Genomic DNA, 13,882 nt, shown 5'->3' with positions numbered 1-13,882 from the left:
TAAATCATGAAAGAATGGATAATTAAAAGATGGGGTTGGAAACAGGGAAGTTGCATGGCCCTACTTATAAAGCTGCAGTGATGTAGCAAAAGACGTAAAAGAGAAGAAATGACTAACTCGATATATATGATATTTAAAGAGTTGGTTTGTCCATGTATTGGGCATTAGTCAATGAAACGCCAGTTTTTCACCAGCAAGCAGTACTAGAATCTTCTGAAAACATGTATTTCCAAAAAATCACCCCAGTTTATCACACTTTAGGGACAGAGCTGCCCCTTTCTTCACCTTCCCCAGTAGTTCCTTATGTTTTTACCTTGCTTCAAGGTAAAATCTTGAAATTATCCTTCAAAATTATCCATTTTATTCACTTTTCTATGGGGACTCTGAGCAGTGGGGTTGGCTCAGTGCCTCCCTGCCGGCACCTAATGACTGGGCCTTTCTCTAAGCCCCTGCTGACCTTGGACTACTTACCAAACACGAAGAGGAGGAGTCTGTGTTCCTCACTTATGTCAGCTGCAAAACTTTACTGTGTAGAAAACCACTAAATAAAGAGGTTTTGTTATATTTAGTTAATTTGAATATTCTTCTAATGTAATCTGTATATTTCTCCCATTTGAATTGATTTCCATCACTTTCTTCCTAAAGTCTGTTATAAAAAATTTTTAAATACAAAATTTCATACAATTCTATATTCTTCCAAAATTCCCTGAATTGTTACCTCTTTGATGTTGCCATTGAGAAATTACGACTTAAGGGATGCTTTTGATTACTGAACCATATTCCTTTTTGCTTTCTAGTACATTGGAGTAGACAGAGGGAAGTACTTGAAATCCCTAAACTATAACTCAGCTGCCCTGATATCAGAAATGATTGTAAAAGCCCTTATCTTGTGCCTTTGTGAGTGTAAGAGCTGTTACTCCCTTTATCTAGTCATTTTCTCATAGGGCAAAGGCCTTAAGGCTAATGAAGAATTTTAAGCCAGCCATTAACTAGTTTCAGTCCCATACATTTGTAAATCCTATAGGCTAGACTCTCCTATTGAAAGATAACAGTCTCCCTTCCTCTCAGCATATACCTTTAGTTTGGAAATGGTAGCCCTGCCTCTCCTCCTTCCCCATTAGGGTCTCCTACTGAAATGATAATGGTAACACTGTCTCCTTTTCTGCTTAGTACTTGCTATTTAAAATTGTAATGACATCATCTCCCTTTACTAAAATCCATAAAAACCTTGAGCCCCCTAAAAACCCTCCCTGCTATGTAGAACATGACATTCAAGGGTAAAAGTCTCTCTGACAACATGGGGCATGACTCCTAGGGATGGCCTTGGCACCATGACATCAACAGTGCCTTCCTGAGCAAAATGGGGAAAAGAAGTTTAAGAAAATAAGGCATCAGTGGCTAAGAGAGCTCAAGTTGAGTCAAGATGCTATTCTGGAAGCTACTTTTATGCAAGCTTCAGTTAGACAGTGCTGATTGCCATGGTTTGCTAAACCTCAACCAACATCACTCCTGCTAACTCTTAAGAATATCTAGGGCTCGAACTAAGGCTGTTTAAAGTTCCATGCACTGTTTGCTTTCCTGGAATCTATCATTTCCAGAGGGTTCCTAGGCCAGATGAATCCTGAAACCCAAAAAGACCAGCCTCTCCAAGGTTATCATCTAATTATATCCCCCTATTCTTCAGTGTTGACATTCCTTCTCAACACCAAAAAGTCAGAAAAGGCATTGCCTAAAGATTGCTATAGATTGGGAGAAGGAGGAGTTATAACAAAGGAAATAGGATTTTAAAAATGTGTATGACTGCTGAATCACCACATTGGTATTTCTTTTAGCCTCCAGTGGTTTTGGAGCAGCTAGAAGGAAAAATCTGAAATAGTGGAACGGGAACTCATAACAAATTCTGAAATCTGTTCTGTAACTACTTGTTGAAGTGTACTTTGAAAATTATTGCTTTACCTTCCTTGTCTTTGAATATATGTTTATGTTATATTTCACAATGAAAAATGTTTTGGGAAAAAAAGGCAACAATAATGGACATGCACATTTAATAATCTGCAACCTTGAAAAACATCTTCCTGGCATGCCCAACTTTAATTTGCTTGAGTGTAGACAGAGATAGGGAAGTTATTTACTGACTATTATCTTAAGTCATTTCTGTACTATTTGCATTACGGAATAGACAAAGTTTTAAGATCTGCTTTTAGGAATTTCCCAACTCTTCACCCACTTCCCAAATTTTACCACTCTCTTAAGGTTAGCATGTGAAATTTATTCTGTCAAAGAATATTTTCAAAAAGCCCAAGTCATCAAATAATAACTCTCAATAAATTAGACAATAGATGCTGTGACAGCTTTTCTTCCACTAATCACCCCTTTCCTTTGAATAGTCAAATGATTCAATGCAATGCTCTTTTTGTCTTCAAGAAATTCAGTCTCTGAATTTACACAAACTCTTTTCAATGTTCTTAGTTTTTGTTTAAAATGTTTTCTTTACCTAAGTCCACAAACAGTAACATTCTTTGATATCTTTTGAACTTAATGGCCGATAGAATTGATCAAAGAGGGGGAACCACACTAATTCCACATACTTTCTTTTCTGAACATAATTTGGAAAAGCTAAACTATCAAGTAGAAAGGTGTAAGGCTTAAACAGTGCAACATATTGCTGGTGAATAATCCTGTTTTCTGGAAGTAAGTTCATTCTTACAGAGCAATGTCGTGCTTTAAAAATTCTACCTAAAGGATTTAACACCTTGAAAACAATATGTTCTTTAATCATTTAATCTCAGGTAGGATGATAAAATTGCTAATGTCAAGCATGGAAATGTTAATATCCATGGAAGATGTTTTTCTAACCAAACCCATAGATACTTTAACAAACTCTAAAATGAAATTTAGTTGGTATCTTACACAGTGGTTGTGACTGTTTGCACAGTCTGATTACTGTCACCCATAATTATAGGGGATGCTGGATAATGCTGGATACACTTTGAATAGCCTTATTAAATTGAGAACAGAGATGTTTATAAATTAAAGCTATAATCATTTTAATGTATGAAAACATTGAATCAACCAGGTGCTGGGCTACTTTCCCCTGTCACCATTAACAATACCTAAATACTTTTTCTGTATAAATGAAGGATATAATTTCAAAAGAAAAAATGGTATCAGATTCCTAAATATTCCAGTACTAGGAACAGTCCAATGTAGTGAAAGTAATTCAATTCTCTTCCTAGGATACCCATGGAGTACATCGTTAGGCTCACCATCCCTTAATTTATTTATAGTTATCGATCCTTAAAAATTTGGCTCAGATTCAAAACCTATTCCTATAAGTGCACCATAATTGGAAAACCAGGTTTATGCTGCTTCTTTCAGACCTGTTTTTATGGTTGAAGCATAAAAATCAGCCTTTAAATGTTATTCACATTGAAACCTGCTCTTTTCCATGCACATTAAGACAGTAACATCTGTGAATAATAAAGAATTTAATTAAAACTCACAAGCAGAATTTTCCTAAACTAATGGTATTTAAACTCAGGTGTAGTGAAGGTGAGGGGAAGAAAGGGAGAGGAGGGGAACAAGTGTAAAAAGCAATGAAAGCAGTTATTACATTATATTGGGCCTACTTTTAAAAGTCCATGTGAAGCTAGATTTTCACACCTTTAAAATAGCATGAAAAAAAAATGGCACAAAAACCACTTTAATAGATTTTATTCCTTTCCAGCACCAAAAGTCTTGGGCAGAGGGCTACGTCACTTCAGTATGGTCTACCTCTGCAAGAGGACAACTCAACACAACAGGAACTCAGAACATAAAGTTAGGCCTCCACTAGTTTGTCTTCATGGGCTATTTTGAAAAATTCAGACCCTTAAACTACAGATTATGAACCAGGCTAAAACTTCCAATAGGCTGCATAACCATAGCTACCATCATTTCAGCCAAAGAATCTTTTGGAGTCATCAGTTTACAAACTGTCAGTACATATATTGTGAATATGGAAAGTCTGGCCGTACAGAATGTTAGAAATGCTCTTCACAGGCGATTAGGGAGTTTGGGAATAACACAAGACATTTTTAAGGGTGATATGCTTGTGTTTTCCTTGTGTGGCAGAGCTTTCCTTAAACATCTTTGAAGATCTGGTTATTTAATTTATATTGCCATCTGAAACTAAAGTATCTAGATCACCAATAATGAAACTTATCCTGAGGTTAAAACTGTGAGCTTCAAAAATAGTTAATATTTAGGATAATGTTTATAAATAGTGGCTGCCTTTTAAGCACTTATTAAATGAATCTGTCCTCAAATAATGGTGCAAGATACAATGTCCATTTTTTTATGGTTTCTGTTGACAGATTTTGTTACCTTCTCTCTCCTACTTATTTTTAAAGACTAGAAAACATGTTTCAAATTCTGGAACTGAATTTCAGAAGCACAGGGAAGTTTTGTGAAAGTTGGGATTAGAGCTTCCAGGAGGGAGCAAAAATAAGTGTCTTGCCTGTAAACCTGTGAGTCTCTCACAGTGAAATCCAGCTCATCACCAAAAATACTCAGCAGGGTCACACATGAATATGTGAAAATTAGAACTATGCAGAAATGTTTACTTAGAAAGTGAAACCAGTCAACTTTGGGCTTTTTGCCAAATTTAATTTCTGCCAGAATTTCTCTTGTTATTACATAGCTGCAGAAAGCAATTAGAAATGTGTTTTAGTAAAAAATTTCAAGTATCATTCATGTTCCTTTCACATTTTGGTCCAGAAGAAAATGCCTCCCTAATCCAGTGGGCCAAGTATAAAGAGAACACATACACACACATACATGCTTTTTTCCTAGGGGGGCCATGTAATTACAAGTATGATTCTACTTGTTTTGCAAAATCCAGGAAGACCCAAGATTTTCAGAGTGTCCCAGTGCACTCATGAGTTGGTGGACTGCCAAGGAAAGCAGATGTGGCAAAATCCCTAGCTTCTATTCACCAGTGGTTCAAGGCCTTAGGAAAAAGTTATAAACTTCACCATGCCTGACACTTGATTGCCATTACAGAAAGCATCACAGAAGGAGGGATTCAAAATGTTGATGCTTTGAAACACTCACTGCATCGTTCTTCACACAATTTCAAACCTGAGTGGAGTCGGTGAGTGGCTTAGACCAGAAACAAAGAACACTGCTTTACATGGCCAGTTTACTGAAACATAAACATAAACATACACACACACACACACGCATGCACATACCTACATGCACATACTAAACTCCCAACCATGTATAATCCCCATAGTTCCATCCCCAGTCTCTTTCTGCCTTTTCACACCTACTTCCTCATATGACTTGTCCACTTTCTAGTAACTATTTAAGCCCTAATTCTATGTTACCAACCCTTTTCCAATTCAACATAGCTTTAAAAAAATATTACCCACAAATTAGTTTCCATTTCCCAATTTTTCAGGTATGTATTAGAAGAGAAAAATTGGGGATTGTCTGGAATAATGATGAATGTGATGAGGTGTCAAAAGTGAATAAAGCAATTGTTGAGTATGAATATGTTAAAAATAGTGAACCTTTAACCAATTAGGTATATTTTATGGCTTGGCAGTTTGGAAATGGTAGTAAAGACAGCACATCATCGGAAAACTGTGAATTGTTTTTCAGTAAGGTGAGTTTAGCTCAAGAACTTGAAAATAAATGAAATAGGGGATCAGTGGAAACTCCAGTGTTAGAATTTCCTAAACTCTAGCATTAAAATGGGACTCTGGCTGAGTAGGCATTGGGCGTGGTCTGGTTTGCCTGAGCCCTCAAGTCTAAGACCAGACCTCCAACACTTGAAGTTTTTGGCCTTAGTCTTGAAATATATACTCTAGTTCACATTATCTGGTTCCTGGTCTTCCTGACCTTGTGATTTATTTTCCTGTTTATGGCTTAGCTTCATCCCTTGAACCTGATGCATCGCTTAATCTTTTGCTTTCATGGACTCACGATCTTTGCTTTCTCTTCAACTATTAGTTGGATTCTTTGGCATTGCTGCTCAGATTCCCCTGATAAACACTTTGATCTCATGAACCCATCCTTCAGTGTCTCCCTCTGGAGCCAGAGTTCTCCTTCCTTCTTTACTCAGATACTCTGAGTGGATCCAAGAAACAAAAATGGAAATAAAGGTAGAAGAGAAGGATAGGCACGATGTGCTTAGGAAGTAGAATTTAGGATTAGAGTCAAAATGGTTGAGAAGAAAGGGTGAGTGTGATTAGAGAGTATATTTTGAGAGTCTAAGAACTAAGTCAAAGTAACAATAACATCCAATTATAGTAGCTGCATCAGAAAATATCATGGTGTCCTTAGGGTTTCTATGCTTGAAGAATTCAGTTTCTTGAAGTAATGTGGATGTAGACATTACCAAGGATAAAAGAAAGTTATTAGTTTCAAGTATTGGAATTCTTATAATAGAAGGAGGGCACTTAGCTTTCTATAAGCCCAGAGAGGACAGAAATTTAATTTGAGCTGAAGAGTGCATTTCTGAAAGGTAAGGACACTTTTAACAAAAGAACAACCTATTAAATCAGGTAGACAGTTTTCTAAACAGCTTTTAGTATGGTGTTATTTTGAACTTTTAGCATCTAAGGGTGATTTGGTGCCTAAGGTTTTTGTTTGGTTCTCTGGGAACATATTAATAACAGTTATTGTTACACTAGTCTCATATTAAACAATAATGATATCAAAAGCTTATACAGCACTTATTATATGCCACACACTATTGTTTTAGTCACTTACAAGTGTGAATTTATTTAATCCTCAAAACAACCCTATGGGGTATTGAGGATAAATACTATTTCTCCCTTTTTTGATGAGGAAATGAGGCAGAGAGATATTAAGTAATTAGCTCAGTAAGTATCATAGTCAGAATTCAAACTGAGGCAATCAGCTTCCAAAGTCTCTGTTCTTAACCATTAGGTTTATCTGACCTCATTCCATTGTTTCCCAGTGAAGTGTTTTGTGGGATTCATTTGAAACTACTTCTGACTCTAAGAAATGACGTTTTTGTAATTCTGGTAAACTGAGGATGTTTCATATATTTTAAAGATGGCTAATAGTTCTAGAGTCAAGGAAGACATCCCAGAGGTCTTTAATATAAATGACAAAATAATAAAATAGAAGGAAGGAAGGAAGGGAGAGAGGGAGGGAGGGTGAAAGAACAGCATAGTTCATAGACTGTGAAATATTTTCAATTTCAAAAGCTATTCAGATTGATTAAAATGTAAAGATGGTATTGAAAATGAAAATTTATCAATTTAATGTAGAAATGTAGAATAATAATGTAGAAAAAATCATTATTATTATTATTATTATTATTATTATTATTAAGATTTAGCTTAACAATGCAAATGTTGCAAAATTCTGGCTTGGGCTTTCATAAGAAATGTTATACAAAGGGTAAAAAGAGGTGTGACTATGGATTATAGTGTAATTATTGGCTGTTATTTAGCACTGCCTGTCTTTGAATAATATACAAATGGACTGAGAATATGAAAGAAATAGAAAACAACATGGAAGTACAAGTAACACCATAGTATTTTTAAAAAATATGTACACACACGTTATGTATATACATACATATGTTAGCTTAAGAAAGCCAGATAAAACATCCATGAACAAAGAGTTCTGTGCATAATTGAAAAGAAAATGGTAACAGCATAATCAGTAGAATTTCAAATAAGCAGGAAGCCAGGACTGGTTGGGTTGAAATGTGTAAATACATGAAAAGTTGAGAATATTGACGCAATGATGTAATTCATTGTTTCTGTTTAAAGGGGAAGGTGTTAGGAACTATAAATAGCAATTTTGAGTAGACAGCTGCAATAGCTAGACTAGATCCTTTTGTGAAATAAGAGTTACAACTTCAATACAAATGCCTGTCTTCCTTCCAAATTTCACATCTCCAAAAATTTAGAGTAATGGTCATTGCTGTCCAGCTCTTGAAGATGGATGGATGATGAATCCCCGAATTATCCCAATCTCAGAATGAGTCAGGGACTGAATGCAGACATGCACTAGTACACTTACAGTCCTGAAAATAAACACCTCTGAGTCCTCCAGGATTCAGAAGAATAGCATATTTTCTACCAAAGAAGTCAGGGCTCTCATGAGGTTCTGTTCCCACTCTGAACACTCTGGAATAATACAGAGGAAAAAAGTAGGCCATCAAGATGTTCCCAGCCATCCATGGCCAATCACTGCAAATTGCTCTTCCTTTGTATACTTCTTACCCTACCCCCTGTATTCCTACTGGAAACTGCTGTTGGGCTTCACCCTAGTAGAAAAACAGCTGAATTCTACTCCATGCAGTGTTCAAGAAAATGGTTTGCATCCAACAGATGTAGAGGCAATAAATTTTAAATTAAACCTATAGCTGGAAGAGGCAAATATGACTTGACAATATAACTCTTGCATTGACAATCAAAAATTCCAACTTACAAAGCAGATAAATCAAAGGGTAATCTTCAACTTTACGAAAAGATGTTTCACAGTTTCCCTGGAGCACTTAATTGCTATAGTTGTTTACAAACATCTAATTATTTGAAACAGAGTTTCACTGGTTAGAAAATTTAAAGCTGAATTTTTATTATGACAGTGCTGATTAAATACAAACAAGCAAATGAACATGAACAGAGATACTGATAAAGCACCTATTAAGTTATAAGGCAATTCAATGGGAAATGTATGTCCATTTATCAACTTTTATTATGCATAGTTTAAAAAAAACAGCTACTTTGTAATGTGAGAGTTGCCTACATTTTATTTCAATGCAGTTAAGTGTTTATATATTTAAAAATTAAATAATGTAATTGTTATTCAAACGTTATTTTACATTCACATTTATTGAACATTAAATGAAAACCACTGCTGACACGTTTTGAAACCATTTATAAGTCTGGACTTTGCTTTTAAAATTAATGGTGGCCATGTGGATTTCTTCTTCTTCTTTTGTTTTTTTAATTTTCTATGTTGGTAATTACTAACTTGAGACATTTAGAAATACACATACTGATAGATTCATACTTTTGGGGAAGATGCCATTGGATCTTTGACTAATAGATAAACTTCCCAAAATAAACTTTTACTATTATATTTATTTTAAGACACAAGTGTGCATGGAGCAATTTGGCAGGTTTCTTTTGAGTTTCGAACAATCAGACATAACTAAAGCATTGGTTCACCAGGCAATAAGAATATTTCCTGCCCACAATTAAAAAATGTAAAAGACCTATTTGAAGGCCTGCCAAAAAAGAGCAGGGAAATATGATAGGTGTCCAATGACAAGACAGTGGAAGAAAAGCTCATTAATAAAGAAGATGAACAAATTTAAATGCTCAGTAAAATTTAAAAATAAACCAAACATCATATTTTGAGCTTAAACTGAATATGTAGATTAGGTCTCCTTTTCCTCAATTTGTCATAATTTTAAGAGAAATTTGAAATGTAAAATAGAAAGCAATAGAAAGCCATAGCTGGAAAAATAAGGCTTTACTGATATGTACTTCCAGATGTATCCCAAGTTATGGGGTTGGGTTGATGTTAAGGCAAAGAGTTGCAGTGTGACATATAGCACTTTGAAACATAACTTGAGAGTTGGTTTTTAGTTCCCTCTGCTTAAACCTAGTATGATTTACTAGTTAACCTTCTTGTGCCTTCATTTTCTTATCTAGAATTTAAAGGAATTAAACCAAATAGTCTCTGGGGTACTTTCTGTTACTTATGTAATAAGTTCTTTTTCACTTGGCAACATTTTAAGGACTACAGCTACTCTACTAGGAATTTGTTTTGCTTAATGTACTGTTCACTGGCAGATTATTTTTATGTCATCATTTAGGCCAAACAGTTCCCAAGAGTCATTAAGTATAGCCACATTGTCATTTGTTGTATCAAAATCGATACAATTACTGAATTTGCCCAATTTTAATTTTAAGAAAACAAAACCTTTGCTCTTTCCATTGCCTGTCTTATTGTTATTTTTCTTTGTGCTTTTACGACTCACATTTATAGATGGAAAAATATTCAGGTTAGTAGACATTGCCAGAGATGGATTACAATGTTTAGGAAAATAAATAGTGTGCAGTTTTTACTCTGAAGATCATAGGCAGCATTTCAGAGAAGAAGATGCATTGTGTACATCCCATTCAGTATAAAGACTATTAACCTAAAAAAGTTATTCTTGAAACAGAAACGTCTGGTTCCCTAACAATCTGCAAGAAATGAGCCTGTAATTTTAATGAGCAAGCATTTGTTTCAGAAGCAGAAAAACCAAATTACCATTTAATTAAATTTCAAAATGTAATTTAAATGCTTTCAAAAGAGGGAGAAGGAAGCAGATAGAAAGGACAACATAATGTAAGTAAGTTCTGTCCCCCCAGACAGACATTGTTCAATCAAAAATGTTGGCATTATACTACCAAACACTTACTATGTGCCTCACATGTTTTATGAATTACCGCATCTAAGCACGACTCTTATTTATCAAACTGGCCTTACAAAATTGTCTATTAATGCCTGGGGTTATAATACCTGTGTGTGTGTGTGTGTTTGTATATGTTTGTATGTGCATATGTATGTGTTGGTGAGAAAGAGAGAGACAGACAGAAGAGAGAATATATTGGTACCAATACCGAGGTTATCAGGGAAGTCCAGCCCTTCACTACCTCACTATGAGTAACATTCTAGCAACTTAAAAAAAAGAATATAGATGTGCAGACATTTGTCAATGGTGGAAAATGTAAAGTGAGAGGCAGAATGCTGGAAAAGAGTGAATAGAAACAACTGTAAATTTTTCAATGACATCATCAACTTTTTACCTGAAAGTAAATTTGAGAAAAGGCGACCCTCTCCTCTTATTCAGTAATCATAGAAGACATGGAGCTCCAGCTGACATTTTTACATGAACATATTATGAAGTAGAGCTCTCCATGATCATTTAAAATGTCTACTTTTATTTTAGAATGGCTGAGGAAGGTTGTATCTTAAAGTGGCCCAACCCCAATATGAGAGTGAAAACATTTAGTCCTAAATTCAGACTACATTTTTCCGAGCTGGCATCTTGCCATATCGCAGACATTTAAAATGTTGACTGACTTTTAAAAATGGAACTAGTTGTTGGTTTACAAGGAGATAGCAAGAAGTAAAAATATTCAAAGATTAGGAAGAAGAGCAGAGAAAGATTTAAGCATAGAATTCAGGACTTTCTAATTTCTGTCCCAATAATTTTAGCACTCCGTAATAATGTCCTTTAAAACTCAAAACAGGTGCTCTTTCATAGTAAAATCCATGGCTCTGAATGTAGTAGAAGTAAATATTTTACTTATCCTTCAGCATCCTACACATAAAATTTTAAAATAATTCAAACAATGCACAATTTGTCAGTGATCAAATAGAACTCTGGTAAAAATAAAATATCTTTCAATTCTGCACCAGCTGGCTAAATTTAAACTCTCTATTATGCAATCTCAAAGCATCCTTTCTTTTAGTTGGTGTCTTAAGAGATTCTGTTATTATGTCTCTCCAAAATCACTTCATGCTCTAACATCTAAACACTTAAGGCACAACAGGACCAAATTAAGGTGTTCACAGGCAACTGACAACAGGAAAAAATCCATTTGAAACAGTATATAGGGCATGATAGCTTTAAAGTAAAATCTCAGTCTTCTCTATTTAAGTTTGTAGTTTCTATAATTAGGGTTGGCAGATCCAACTGGCAGTGCTTTTCTTAATTCTGCAAAACATGTAAGGAGCTAATTCTTTAATCCTTCCTCCAGTAATACTCCCAAAGGAAATGAGAGTATGGTTGGGGCGAGAACTACAAAATCAAACTAAGGCTTGGAAAAAGAATAATTTGCAGACATCTCCCTGAGTAAAGTGCAAATGTTGACCATATTTTAAACTTTTTCTTTCCCTCACAAAGTTAGAAGAAAATAACTCATATTTTTCAACAAAGTTAGAAGAAAATAACTCATGCTTTCAATATATTCATTGAATATATTATCAATTTATGCTTATTAAAGACAAACTAATATTTTTCAGTTTTCTCTTTTAACTGGAAGTTATTGTAAGTATTAAGTATTAAGTAAAATATTTAAGTATATTTTAGTTCACAATTTTTTATCAAGAGTTCAATACTAAATACTAGAAATGCTAAATATCTGGAAAAGGGATTATTACATGAAGCTCTAAAATTTAATAATATAAAACAATGCTAAACATTGTCGTAAAAGCAAAATCCAACTTAATATTGTTTTATACAATGATCGCAATTTTGTTTTACAGTCTTCATTGATCTTAAATAATCAATGAGATCATTTTCTAACCCATGAAGCAGACAGGTATCAAGGACTAAACTACACATACCTTTTGTAATATTTAGACTCAACCCCAAGCTCGTGGAAATGTCATATATCTTTACAGGTCTTCACAGGATAGTTTCCTCCCTTGTTTCACGGATACCAAATTTCCCAGTCCCCTGAAAGCCACTGGTGGAGTGGAGGCCAGCTCCACTGAAAGATCTATCAAGCAAGTAGATGGGACGGCTGAATTTATTTTCGCCCTGTGTCTAAAGGATACAACTTGGCATCTATTTTTAGGAACTGAGCTCTGTATAGGTGGGGCCTGAGTCAACCACTCTTTTCAGAAGTGCGTCTCTCAGAGAACTTTGCCTTGCAGTGTCCTCTGTAATGTATGCACAGCTCTAACACGTGTGCTGTCAATCAAACTCCCTTCTGCAACCGACCATTGAGCCAACTCTCAACTATTGAAGAAACTCTAAAATATAACCAGCATGGATGAGTAAAAGGGGGGTTAAAGCCTTTCAATTATGTGCATTTGTTTTAATACTTTCAATCTATTATGAATCAAGAATATAAAAATAAAGCATGTAGGGAAAAACTATAGTTTATTCTGGTGAAATGATTACTTGGGTTTCCAGGAAGAGGAAATCCTGTGTTTATTTTACAAAATGTCCTTAGGTATATAAAATGCTAGTTTGCTATTTGAGCCTTCACATATAAAGCAAAACACTATTGTAGTGTTTATGTAAGAAAAGGAAGTATACTTTGGTTTAAAAAAGTGAGGAAGAAGGAGTGAGAAGGCATTTTAGAGTGAATTCAGAGCATACTTACTCTGTGATTACTCATTTGGCATGAGGCAGAGCAGGCAGGGAAAAGGAGTCACCTCACATGCTCCTGAGAGAATCATATTAAATCTCTTTTGCTGCCACCTAACTTACTCAGCATGCCTTACCAACCTGACCCAGAAGAAAGTAGGGGAACCAAACTAGAATTGTCATTTAGCTCCATAATATCAAATCTAACAAATTCTAAGTAACTATGAAATAATCAGATCCCCCTATCTTTCCTCTCTTCTGACTTTTTCACTTCCTCATCTTAGCTTCTTACTCAGAAACTCCTTGCTTTTCTATTCCATGGTAGTAATAGGGTTCTTCATTTGTTTCCATTAACGAGCAAGGGGTCACTGCCTGATGTGCACAGAGGCCAATACTACGACAGTGAGAGTTTGAGAAAAAAGAGTTTTATTGTGGCAAGGAGGTAGGAGACAAGGCGCAATCTGTCTCCCTGATCTAAGAATTAAGGGGGTTTTGTAGGACAGGAACAAAGGGAGGTTGGGACAGCGACAGGTATTGGGTTCGCATATTCTGATTGGTTGCTTATAAAATTATCTATATATGGGAGAAATATGCACATGGACCTGATTTTCCTTTATGAGGGACCCCCCTCACATTTTATTTGTTTCCAGTGTCTCCTCATTCTTGGAATCTTTGGTTCTGAGGAGAATGCGTTCTTAGTGTCTCAGGGTTATCCAAGGGACAAGGGTTTCTGCAACTGCTCTGGTT

General features: G+C 35.3%; 1 protein-coding gene across 1 annotated transcript in view; it reads right to left on the bottom strand.

The window, feature by feature from the left end:
• The window catches only part of XIRP2 (xin actin binding repeat containing 2), a 70,727-nt gene extending 58,126 nt beyond the window's left edge, over window positions 1–12,601 (bottom strand). Inside the window, exon 1 of the mRNA XM_077154060.1 lies at window positions 12,385–12,601. The gene's annotated coding sequence lies outside the window, so the exon portion shown is untranslated. The remainder of the gene's footprint in view (window positions 1–12,384) is intronic.
• Window positions 12,602–13,882: the final 1,281 nt, after the last annotated feature.

This window comes from Tamandua tetradactyla, chromosome 3 (assembly GCF_023851605.1).
Source record: "Tamandua tetradactyla isolate mTamTet1 chromosome 3, mTamTet1.pri, whole genome shotgun sequence".
In the NCBI taxonomy this organism is placed as follows: Eukaryota; Metazoa; Chordata; class Mammalia; order Pilosa; family Myrmecophagidae; genus Tamandua; species Tamandua tetradactyla.
The sequence above is the reverse complement of the archived record's forward strand: the minus strand, read 5'-3'. Positions and strand labels throughout refer to the sequence as shown.